At 43.3% G+C, this 12,996-nt stretch overlaps 1 pseudogene; it reads right to left on the minus strand.

Annotated features, from left to right (window-relative positions):
• The window catches only part of LOC119457106 (MAGUK p55 subfamily member 7-like), a 56,169-nt pseudogene that overhangs the window by 9,641 nt on the left and 33,532 nt on the right, over window positions 1–12,996 (minus strand).

Here is a 12,996-nt window from a genome sequence, read left to right on the forward strand (position 1 = left end):
AGTGCGCCATGGCATTAGAGATTAGACTGCATGCCGGAGGCCATCAGAACATCATGGAATACTATCAAAAGGCTGAGCAGGCTTGCCAACCGTGGCGTGCCAACTTCTGCTAATGCCCTGCTGCTAGTGGGTGGCATGGTATGATGTCATGGGAAAGTGAAATGTGCACTTTAAAGCCGTGATAATTAGAGTGGAGAGTAACTCTCATTTTGCTTGTATTTTGAATTTTCTCTGACCGATAAGTTGGGTTTGTGTGAAGCAATTTTCATGATTTCTTTTGCTCTGTGTTCTACGACATGCTGAGAATAGATCTAAAGCAAATCTGGTGACCTGGAAACGGCATTGCAAGGCCTATTTAATGGGCACAAGTTCACTTATTAGAGTGTTTTGAGTCCATTTGATTCCACAAAAAGACAATCTCAGGACGTTTATCTCTGCTCATAAGAAACAGAAAACCCTTGATGCATATTGATGCAACGAGCATATTAAGAGAAAGATATCTTGACATTTACTCTTCCATTACCGCTAAAAAAGTGCTCATTTTCGGTGCTTTTATGTTCTAACATTTTATTTCAAGAAGTAGTAGTTGCAACGTATATGGCGAATAATAAAATTATAGCCTGATCACTGGTGTTTTCAATGGATGTTCAGCAGTAAGACTTGCTCAGATGTTTGAGAATTTGTATGTGAAGCATCAAAAAAGGCATCTAAAAGAACACGAATGAGAGTAATAATTTGCTATCTTTAGTTAAATTACTGAGAGTAAAAAAAAAAAAATCTGAAATATAGAAAATATGCACCTGGTTCCTAGTTCCCAAATTTTGTAAGCCAGATCCCTCAATAAACTTACTGTGAAGATTTGCTGGTGTCAGTACTAGCCATGATGCACATGCTACTATGCGGAAAAGCAGTAGCTTTGAAAACAGGTAAGTTCCTATTGTACAGGGAGCATTTGTTTTTACTCATTGCAGCAAGCACCTAGTTTGTTTTTTACTGCATTCTTTCGGCTCACAAAGCCACGGTTGTCAGGTCAGGGAGCATGCAGACGCCTCCTCATACTTGATTATTGTGCTCGATCAGGTGGTCTAGTGTGCATTCAACTGGCGCTGGAGCCTCCACATGCATTGTTCAGTTCGTGTACAGCGCTGTACAGTAATGCGGAATGTTGCACAATATTGTACAGTAATGAATAAGGGCACTTCCACAGAAGGTGATCAAAATGTAAGTGATTAGACATCTTTGGTCGAAGGTCAGCCTGAAATTGACTGCATGCTCTTGTGTGGGTGAAAACCCCACACGACGAGGATTGCTCGTAATAATTTGTTCATACACTGTGATGGATAAAAGCAACCCACAATGGTCAACATAAAGTTGCTTTTCATATCAGCCAAACACAATTATCAAGATAAGACACACTCATGAGTATCTATGGTTGTTTGAGACGTTAAAACAGCCTATACACCTGATAAAAAAAAAAAAAAACGACAACTCAAGAGAAGCTTCTGTGTCAACACACACTAATGAGCATCTATGGTTGTTTGAGACGTTAAAACAGCCTATACACCTCATAAAAAAAAAAATGACAACTCAAGAGAAGCTTCTGTGTCTTCACTGCTGCTGCCATTTAAAAATAATGTTGCTGAGCCGATCAAAGTGCAAATTTTACGTCTTTTTATTGAAGAAGAGCTAGGAGCACTGGACGCTAGTTTCGACGTACTACCAGTCAAAGTTTTATTTTTCCAGACTTCCCAAGCTGCCAAAAATTGTCACATCTTGGAAGTAGTTAAAGTTCTGTCGTCATTTGTGACGGTACATGATGTTGCCAGTAGAAGAATTCGAACAGCAATGTTTAACACATAGAAAAATTGTCCATCAAAGTGGATGATTTCTATAGGCGGAGTAACAAAAGACTTGAGAAGTTCCTGCATTTTTTTACAAAAGTCACTTTATACCTGAAGTTTTGTCTCTTCAGTTCAATGTCTATTCTCCTTAAAAAAAAATACTTATGAAGCAGAAAAAGAAATTTTGAACAGAAATTCAAACAGTAGCAGAATTCCATGGAATCCACTTTACATAATGTCACAGATGACATTTCAGAACAAAGTAAAATATTTCACGGCATCTGTACTGCTCAAATAATCGCTGAACTTTCCCACAAGATAAACAATTAAGGAACTGTCTCACACTATGTTTCCAGAAGTAGCCTGGATTTTGAGAAGAGCCAGCAGAACTTCACAGACTTCCCTTTGGGCACACCACAAATAAACAAACAACAAGCAGCAGAGCTGACAATGTTTGGGTGCTTTCTTGCCAGCTGTGCAAGTAGCATGAAAAGTTTCAGTACAAGCTGCTGAAAAACAGAAGCCATGATTGCTCTCTGTTGAATAAAAAACATCACTGAAATGCTAAACTCTTGATAAAAAGAAAGAAAAAAGAAAAAGAAAATACACACCGTAAACCCTCGTGAGCAGTTTTCATCAAATGTAGAACGTGCACAGGCCTTATTTCTTGTCTCCTTCAGAATTTCAATGCTTGGAGGCTTGATAAATATTACAAATGGCTTAAGCTCCGCTGTTCTCAGCATTTTCAGTGCCTGAAATGTAGAGCAGTTAAGTAGTGTGAAACATAACTGGGTGCATAAATTCCACTTTAACACGTTCTATATTAAACAGCTGCAAATATGACAAAAGGCAAACATTAAACCTGCCATTCACACATTTAATGCAGTCAAGCACTGAGCACAAAAACTGCAATACATTCAAACAGCATGAAAAGCCTCCTGTAAAAGACTGCAAGTTACAAATGCTGTTTGGTTGAATTCAATGAGTTTTCATATTCAGGTTGAACTGGCCACGTAACTCAATATTTGTATGCCTAAAATGTGAACTGCGAATTATGCAAACCAACAAATTATTAATGAAATATTATTAAACATGCGAGTACAGCTTCCAAAGGTCCACATGTGGCCATATCATAACTCTCACATGTACCATAGCATTGTTATGACAACTTTTATATAAACAACATCAAACCTCTTCTTTATCAAGAAAACTCACAGGACACGTCACACAGTTTAATAAATAATGAATAAACAGGATCTTCCAAGAAAAAAAAGGTTATATTTTAACTCAATTCACTACTTTTTACATTGCCAGTGGAGGAACATCCATTCGACGTTTTGCCACAGGTATTAGCGCAGGCAGAAATCTGATTTGGTGCAGCAACAAGCACCTTTGGCACAGTATCCAACATACTACATTTGGATATGGATAACAGATGTGGATAAAAGATGTGGATAACACATTGGATGATATGATTTTCGGATGATACGCTTTATTTTGCGGTTCCCGTGAAGATTATATCAACAGGTTCTACTGTAAATATAGCGCAGCTAGCTTAAAGCACATCAGTGAGGAATTGAAGCTGAAAACTAGCAAACTAGTAGTTTTATTATTTTTATTAGAATGACTTTGCCTGGGTGTATATCGTGCTGTAAAGCTTCTTTGACATTTTGACTAGCAACAGATGTTGCGTCAACAAGACAATGTCCTAGGACGCGCGGAGCTACACCAAAGTTATGGGGAAGGCGCCCAAAGGTTTCTTCTATCTTATGTGCACAATATCTCATGCATGGCCGTGGAACATGAGAAAACTGATTAAATTACAACCATGGAATGTGCTTTTCCAAGCTACAGAGCTGCAAGGAAGGTCCCTACTCATATACTCATAAGCAAATTCAATGTCAGCGCGTATGAGTACCTGAATTACAAGATATTTTTAAAGTAACAGCACCAACAACTACGCTAAACAATGTTCGACCGGGCATTATTCGAGGCTTCTTTTTGATCCGACATTCTCCTTAAGCGAGCTCCGTGCCACACTAGTACGAGGAATATCAAACTGCAGCACAAACAAAAACATAGTACAGTGTAGACCGCTTATAACGTAAGTCGCCGGAGTCGCGAATATCTGCACTATAAGCGGTACCGCACTATAACCAAAACAACGATTTTCAAGCCCTGCACGTATGCAAAACATATAGACCAAGCATGTAGACACGCTTTGTACTATCGCGCGCACATCTCGATTACGTTTTCGCCAGTGAGCTGGCGAAAACATAATCGCGATGTAGCCCGTGCTCTTCAAGCTCGACAGCTTTGCAACGAGTCAAAACGAAACAACTGTTTGCCGCAACCGCTGCGGAAAAAACCGTGACCGCTATCGACGCGATTATGAACGGCGACATTGCGGTGCTGAAGGCACCGCAACGCAGTTACGTAACGTAGTTACGAAAGCCCGCGGCCAACGCGGTGTTATGCGCAGCGGTTAACACAAGAATACAGGTTTTAAAGACACAAATAGGCTCGAAGCGTTCCGGCGTTGCTGTCATTCATGTACGATTTCAACTGATGGCTGTGGCGATGAGGACTCCGCCGATTCGTTTTGGTTGGATGCTAGCGCCGTTCTCGCTCTTTACGTCGCACATTTGCGGCGCTCCTCGCTCACCGAGCTCTGAAAGTTGTCCGAATTAACCGATGTGCCACCAAATAAGTCCAAATTAACGAAAGTTTGATTGCATTGAATAATGCATACGCTGGCCGGGAGCACGCACCTTGTTGAGAAGCGTGCTCGCTGCCGCCCCTGTCGGCGAAATTTTCCAGCGGAAGCCGCATTATAACCGGTATTTCGCCTCACGCGGCTGCACTATAAGCGGTATGCGTATATGTGGAGTTCTATGGGAGGGTAAACGGGAGTCGGAAAAGGCCGCGTTGTAGCCAGTCCTGCACTATAAACGGTTACATTATAAGTTGTCTATACTGTATAACAGCAGCACATTGAAACATCTGCCCGAGAGAATTGCACGAAAAAACCGAAAACAGTGAATAAAGAACTGACGGCATTGGCTATATCTGTGGCTGTGGCTGCTCATTTGACTTAGATGATTGTGACTACAATGACAATGGCGTACTTTAGGCCTTGGTTTCAGTTTTACTACTGAGGCATAAATGAAAGGAGGCTCTTATTTTTATGCTTGATTTGCAGCAGGCTTGACGCAATTCCTGCTAAAATGCTGTTTTGGAGCAGGATGGCACAAAGGACAGCTTTTGACTTAATTTAGCACAAGTGGCGCACCTTTTCTACTACTGTATCACTATTTAACATTAGTATTCAATTTGAATTAGATTCAATTTGAGATTTACCACATCTTCGAATAACAGCTACTAAAGTTCTTTTCAGATTAAATATTTATAAACAACAATTACATAGCATTAGACAGTTGAAAGAGGTGATGCCTCCTGTCTTGCACTTCTACACCGTTTTCTTTTTTTTTTCTTTTTCATACCAAACCACTGATCCCAGTAGAAGTGTTGAAAGTTCCTATCTTAGAGGAAACATACAATCTAGTTTTCTATAGAAGAAAGCTTTGCATAAAAAAATACAACACACACAGAATGAATATTGTAGAGATTCCTGAATCAAGCCTTGGCGCAGGCGTCGCCAAGGCTTGATAAGTTGACAGAACTTGTAATCAAGGGGTAGTCTGCGTTACGCGCCAGGGTGGCACGTGGGTGTGCCATGCTCTTCACTGGGGCACAGGTTAACGGTCCAGTGCTTGAGGAGAACTGCCGCTTTTGCCAAGTCTGTGGAAAGACTTTTGTCGAGTTTATTTCTAATGTCATGTGGCTGTTCTTGATCTGACAGTTGAATTATTAAATAACATTTTGTTCCTACGTCAATGGTTTCCACTTGTGCCTGTTCTTGGTGAAGACTACTCGCGACCGCAATCAAGACGCCAAGTTGCTTTAATATACAAAACGAGCGCCTGTCCTGTGTGAGTCTCGACTCTTGACAGCCTTAATGCCTTGAGGTAGCATACGAGGGATTATCAATCAGCTGCCTGCTCCTCCTAAGACCATGAACAACGTGGAGTCTGCAATCATCCACTGCCATAGCTGCGAGGGGCTAGGTTATAAATACATGTATAAAATACATAGCACAATTTATAGAGGATTGCATGCCGACTGCACTGAACACAAGACGCTTAAGGGGCAACGTTTGACATCTGTGCAGTGAGGTGAACTCTAATACTGCGTGTGGAGATCTGTCAGCGGTCAACACAGCAATGCTAAGAAAATTAGGGGTTAATTAATCACCCATGGTGCAGAAAACGGTATTTCCGGGCCAGAAAAAGTGTTCCTTGCAGTTTTGAATTCCTCAACTATTTAAGAAGGATTTAAGAAGGTGCCAGCGAAATTTCAGCCACGTCTGTACAGTAATAAAGCGACCATTTGTATATTTAGATGGGCTGGTGGTGTCTCAGGTAAAAGAAATACAGTGCAGTCCACTTATAACGATATCAAGAAGAACGAAAAATCCGATCATTATAACTGATCATCGCTGTATCTGGACTGCCGTTAAAAAAAAAACGAACATATTTTTGAAGTCCCGAAACCAAATTTGCCACTTGCAGTATAAAATCGACATTGTAGAAAGTAGGATGGGGAAAACAAAACGTTTATTTATACCTCTAAATAGAGTCTCAATCGTTCAGCGCGCTGGAATAGAAATCTGCGCTTGCTTTCGCAGAAGTTTCGGATTCACAACCTCCGTGTGCATCGCGTCCAGCTGCTGCACGAACACTGGCGGCTACAATTTAGCGTGCGTGAAATAAATGAGCAACTTGATCGACAACATTGCACTTTGGTTGAACATCGGGGTCAGTGTCAAGGACAGGCTACTGTCAATCTCGTCGTCACTGCCGCTGCTGTCATCGCCTCTGTCGCACAACGCCGCCGTCTGTCGGGACAACGATCGCCCCGGCGGAGATCTCTTCACAGAACGAGGCAGCACTACCTGCACTTAGAAACTCCTCCATCGAAGCACCACCTACTTCATCGTCAGTAGCGACGTGCTCCCAGAGTTCGGTAATGTCAGTGGCTTCCACCGTGTTAGTTTCACCCATGAGGGTTTCGTCCTGGCGCAATAAGCCCGCTTTTTCCGTTGATCGGCATGGCCACTGCTTCTAGCCTTCATGATCGTGATGCTCCAGGTTTTCATAACCGTCAATATCGACTGCGCGAGCTCGTACTTCTTCAAGTCTTGATAAATTTGTAGCTTCATCTTGAGAGACACGGCTTGACGCTTTGTCGGCACACCTCCCGCTCCTTCCGTGGTGAATTTCCGCGCTCGCTGAGAGAGGGAGATTGTAAAGGCAGCATAGGCCGCGCAAGTGCCGCTAGCTTATCCCTTTCTTCCCCTCTCTCCTCTCCTCTGACCCCTCGCGCGACCGCCGGCGACGCGGATGCGAAGCAGCTGGCGCCATCTTGTGCACGCTTTGCCAACTTGCGATGCTCTCCGTGGCTAGAGTGACCTAGACTATGGGAGAGTGTCCAAAGCGCCGCGCGAATGCATGGGAGGAGCGAGGACCTTTTTGCGTGAACTCCCGCGCCGCGGCGCTGCTGTACCGGACCCGTGGGCTTTCTCTGCTACGGAAGCTGCGGTTGGTTGCTATTTTGGTTGCTATTAGCCAACATCGCGATAATTTGGGATATATTAAGTACCACGTCACCGTAAGGTAATACCGCAGTGACTCATCGCACAGAGAACGCGTTTGCCAGCTGTGAATACGGGTATTTTGTCTATATCCTTCTAGCTCGCTTGGTCCGCGCTTACGCGGCTGTTTGAGTAACGCATTCCGCGCGCTTACTTCATTTAGTTATGCATGGAATGAGCAACGTGAACGTGCTGCAGAAGAAAATAAGCTGGAGACCACGATAATAACCAAAAGAACGTAGCAGATATGGCTAGCTCATGCTAACGCTTTTACAACCTATCGTTTCCTTTCTTTTATTTCATGCATTCGATTTGCTTTACAAGACTGCATCCCGCGCTCTGTTGTTTCTTTATTAAGGCAAAATCCTTAACTGGGCTCTTGGGAAGCGGAATGTCTGTTGGCCAATGCCACGGTACCAAAAATAAATACAAACCGCGTAACTCTTGCGGCTCGTTCACTTGGTATATATACCAAACTATACTGTGGAAAGGCAAAAATGTCTGACGAAGATGAGTGATGGGTCATGGCATTAGTAACTTGACATATATGCACTCACGTCACGATTAACGATAACAATATGACGTGTGGTCATATGACGATGGCCAGAAATCCCTCTGATGCTGTGGGTGTGACGATAAAAACGTGTTGAATGCCAATCTCGATCTAAACGTGTCTAACTTATCCATATATCATGAAGAACTGAGAGCACAGGTAAAGGGTAATAATAGTAATGATAATTTCTGGGGTTTTACACCCAAAAATCACAATATGGCTATGAGAGACGCCGCAGTGGAGGGCTCCATTAATTTCGACCACCTGGGGTTCTTTAACGTGCACCTAAAGCTATGTACATGGGCATTTTATGCATTTCGCCTCCATCGAAATGTAAGCCACCGTGGCCGGGAATCGAAACCGCGTCCTTGAGCTTAGCAGTACAAACTACCAAAGCCACTAAGCTACAGCACAGCGTGTATAGGTAAAGGGTACGCGAGAAATACACGCAGCAAAAAACAAGACAGCCCAAAATAACTGAAACGCTAACAGTGCAACATTGTATACGTATGCCTCATTTCATAATTAGGAGCAAGCGTCAGAAAACGAACATGATGGATTACGTATGTGCAACTCGTCTTTCGCCTTCTTGTGTTGCAAGAGCGCAAACACTAAGCGAATTTTAACATGAAAGTAACTTTAGGAATATTTATTGCGTATGCTCGCTGGTTCGTACACAGTAAATATACTTACTTATCAATAACTACGTACTTGTAGTTACGTAATTAAAGAGGCAACAAATCACCAGAACAAACTTTTCATTTTTTGCTTTTATTGAAGGTAACTATTTTAGGGATATGTAGAATCAATAGCGATATTTGTAGTGCATCTAGGACAGTAACTTTCAAGACATTTTCCCACTCGATATAATGCAAGCACAAACATCGTCACGTGCCACGAATGCTTCTTAGTTTACATAAGAAATCACACGTTACGCAATAACTATGATATAATGAGAAGTTACGTGTTGGTAATTTCCGAGAGGATTCACGGATTATTAAAACAAGGCTATTGCAGTAATAACTTTTACATAACAAATTAGTAAATGGCCAGGCAGGCTAGTAGTAGCTATCTATTCATTTCAACGTAGAAAAAAATATATTTGTTTAGCTATTGGCTGGATCGAATGGCTTTTATTTCAAATGTCTGAATTTGAAACAAGCTTCGCTCATGGTTAACCTTAAGGTACATCATGCGCGAAGTTTGTATTGAAGAGAGAGCGTACAGCAAGAATTGTTCGTGTACGCAATCTCTGAAGCGAAATAAGCCAACAATATTGCGGCGTCAGGGCCGTATTTGCTCTTTCTCTTGCTTCCCTTACACCTCCTCACTCTGCTCTGTTCATAATAAAATATTGTCGTGGCTAAAAAAATATTCAAATAAGTACATATGCATATAGCTGTAAACCACTACTGACTCTGAGTGAAAAGCGCGTAATGGTGAGTGAAGCGGTCACTGCACGCACGCAAGTATTTCACTTGACTGCGCAAGTAATTTACTTTTTTTTGTTACTCTTATTCTTGCAAGCATGCTGCTATTGCCCGCGTACCCATGCGAATAACGTTTCTTTTTTACGTTCTTTCCTTGCGCGGGCTCATTTAGCGCGCTTTTATGCACGCGCAGTTACTGAATACCGTTCCCGAACTCTAGCACCGGAGCTAGGCCGCGCTGATGAGTTCCGACGCGATAGTTTTGCATTCTCTTGCTGCCCAAGCTCAAAGACAATGCTCAAAGATGGGTAAGCTCCATGCAGCACCACACTGTTGAATAGACTTTAAGTGCTTTGCGTGGAAACTGAACGCAAAAAACTACAGCGCATAGCAGACGACCCTCGCTTCCCGCGCGCTTCGCGAGCGCGAAAAGCCCACGGGTCCGGAGCAGCAGCGGCGCGGCGCGGCAGTTCACAGACAAAGGCCCTCACCAAAGCCGGTGCTTTGGACACTCTCCCATATTCTAGGTCACTCTATCCGTGGCTTTCGTTCGCAATCGGCGCACGGGCGTGATGCGCTGCACGGTAATGGCAGCAAATACGAACTCGCGTAGGCAAACTTTCAGCCCATCTTAGGAACAGGCAACTTAGGAACGCAAATTTCACGATTATTCTGCGTGCAAAACGCTGCCCAGAAGCAAGATTTCGATCATTATATTAGAAATGCGGTGAATAATATATCGTTATATATGTTTTTTTTTCTCATAACCCTAATGCACAAGTTGATACTCTTAGGTGAAATCATCGTTATAACCCATATATTGTTATATGTGGTATCGTTTTACGTGCACTGCACTGTATGCCCATTAGCACTGCTTTGAAAAAATATTTGCCACACAAAGAAAAGACACCATGAAATGGCTACCATCACTGAAATGTTGTTTAGCTCTTTTTTTATAAGCTCAAGCAGTGGCATCAAAGGTGCAATAGGATGTATACAAAGGCTGATGAATGAAGTCAAAAGCAAGAAAGTTTGGGCAGCAACTGCCAAGGAAGCAAAACTCAAGGCACTATTGGCACAGATAGTGTCCCCTGACTGAAATTTAGCACCCGATGGGGCTTTGTGTCATCACCCAATTTCCTGAAACACGCAGCTTCACGCATTCAAACTGTTTTCAAATGCCGTTTTTGATGCACGTTGTGCCCTACGGTCCCTTCGCCTTTTCTAGTGTGCATGTTTGCATCTCTAAGCAGCATCTTTTCATGAAGCTAATTGGCACAGCCTGTGATAGCATGCTTATATAAGAATTTCATCGTCAATTGGTCTAAAAAAGAAGTGACCACAGGCAAAAGTGGCTCACGCTCTGGGCTTTCCATGCCACTTCGAGAAATTGATGCAGAGTTTTTCCCTGATGCTGGACATATTTGTTCAGTGAGCTTGGGTGTTTCAAATAGCCGCAGCCCTGGCAGTTCTAAAATTAAATGCTCGACAAGAGGGATTCAGAAAATGCTTGAAAAGTTGGACACTGTTTGTGGCATGCACATGGCATACCCTTTTGAAAAGAGCTTCGAAGAATGCTCACCTAAAGTGACAGTGAATGCAGAAGTGTAAGCAAAACTGGCCAAACAGAAGTGGAAGATTAAAGCCATTCTCACTGAAGATTGCATAACACAAGAAGGATGTCCCACATATGTTCCAGTAAGGTTTTAGAGGCCACATGTGAAGTACAAATAAAATAGCACAGTTCTAACTCTTAGAAGGTCTTTTTCTCATTTTGCATTCTTTTAGCCAAGTCTGAGTGCCTTGGAGAGCACTAGCCTCTCCACAAGATCTGCACACCCCCAGATTCTTGTAGTAAGATGTCCCAACACATGTGCTGCTGGGCCTTGATCGGCTACTCATATTCATGGGAGGCCTGGCTCACTGAGATGAGAAGGGCTGGAACCGCTTTAGTCTCTCCACCCTATTTTCTTTCCTTGTACATTGCAGTCAATTACTGCAATTAATTGAGCCAAGGATGGCGGCTCAATCTCGCACAAGGGAGGAAAGCGGGGAGGAAGCACCCCGTCTTCCGTCGAGCGCAAGGCACCGGGGGAAGGGGAGGGAGGAATGGGGGGTGTTCTACTCCGGCAGCTGGTGGGTATGGCGCGGCCGCGTAGACCCTATCTTGAAAGCGATGTGCGATGGAGACAGAGTGCGACAGCCTCGTGTGCACTGTGTTTTCGCCGCTTAGTTCGCGTTGAAGCGAGAGGCAGCCCTAAGGTCAATTCACTCGCTGCTGTTGCCGTGCTCTCTCACTCCAGCGTTTTGACATCAAGTTTCCGTGGTCATCGAGTGACATGTGTTCACGTTTGCTTGTGTACACATGACACCATGCTTGTTAATTTAGTTAGTAAGCGAATATTTACATGTATATACTGCCGTTAAAACTACTATCCTTTCATATAGCTGTCTACTAATTTGCTATAGCAATCGATGCTTTCCCTTTCGAGCGAAACTGACTTTATTTGAAATTATCCATTAGCCCTTAGTGATAGGTCAAAATGGCTCAGGCCTTGCCCACATGGGCATAAAAAAAATTGATTGATTTTACGTTATACCGGCCCTAGGGACAGAGACGCCCACCCGCTGAACCAATTTACGCGCACACCTCCCTAATATCTAGTTCGTTCGCAGCGCCCTCAGCCTACTTTTTGTTGTTTTGTGACTCAGCTAGGGAGCGCCGCACCACTCGGCCCACTCAACAGTATTCTAGTACACCCTAAACACAGCCGCCCTGGCCGTTCCGACAGCAGCGACAATAGCCGGGAGGGGCTGCGCGTGCGCCGGCCACTTGCTGAAAGCGCCAAAAAGTCCAGTATTGTAAGCACGAGAATTACGAGAATATGTGCGGAAGGTGCCATCACGCGGTGTGCAAAATGTGAACAGCTGCACTCTTTTTCAAAAAACGAACCCGCTCGCTGTTTGCGGCCGCTGCCAGAGCACACATGTCGAAGCCCTCTTGCGCAAAGTGGCGCATTTTTGGTCAAATTTCTGTGTTTGGCGCAGTTTGGTGCAGGAACTTGTGTTTGTATCAAAATGACGCAATTCGTGCAGAGGAGTCTCAACTCTGTCCAATGTCTCCAAGCATGCTCACCTGTGTCATATTTTCATAATTAGGAGCAAGCGTCAGAAAACGAACATGATGGATTACGTATGTGCAACTCGTCTTTCGCCTTCTTGTGTTGCAAGAGCGCAAACACTAAGCGAATTTTAACATGAAAGTAACTTTAGGAATATTTATTGCGTATGCTCGCTGGTTCGTACACAGTAAATATACTTACTTATCAATAAGTGCAGACATCAGTGCAGTGCAGACATCAAAACATATCGGCAAATTTCAAGGCAGCTACACCCTTTATTTTAAATGGCACTGCCACTGATCATGAAGAAGCCATTTATATTACCATTCCATTCCCC

The sequence above is a fragment of the Dermacentor silvarum genome, chromosome 1 (assembly GCF_013339745.2).
Source record: "Dermacentor silvarum isolate Dsil-2018 chromosome 1, BIME_Dsil_1.4, whole genome shotgun sequence".
NCBI classification, from domain to species: domain Eukaryota; kingdom Metazoa; phylum Arthropoda; class Arachnida; order Ixodida; family Ixodidae; genus Dermacentor; species Dermacentor silvarum.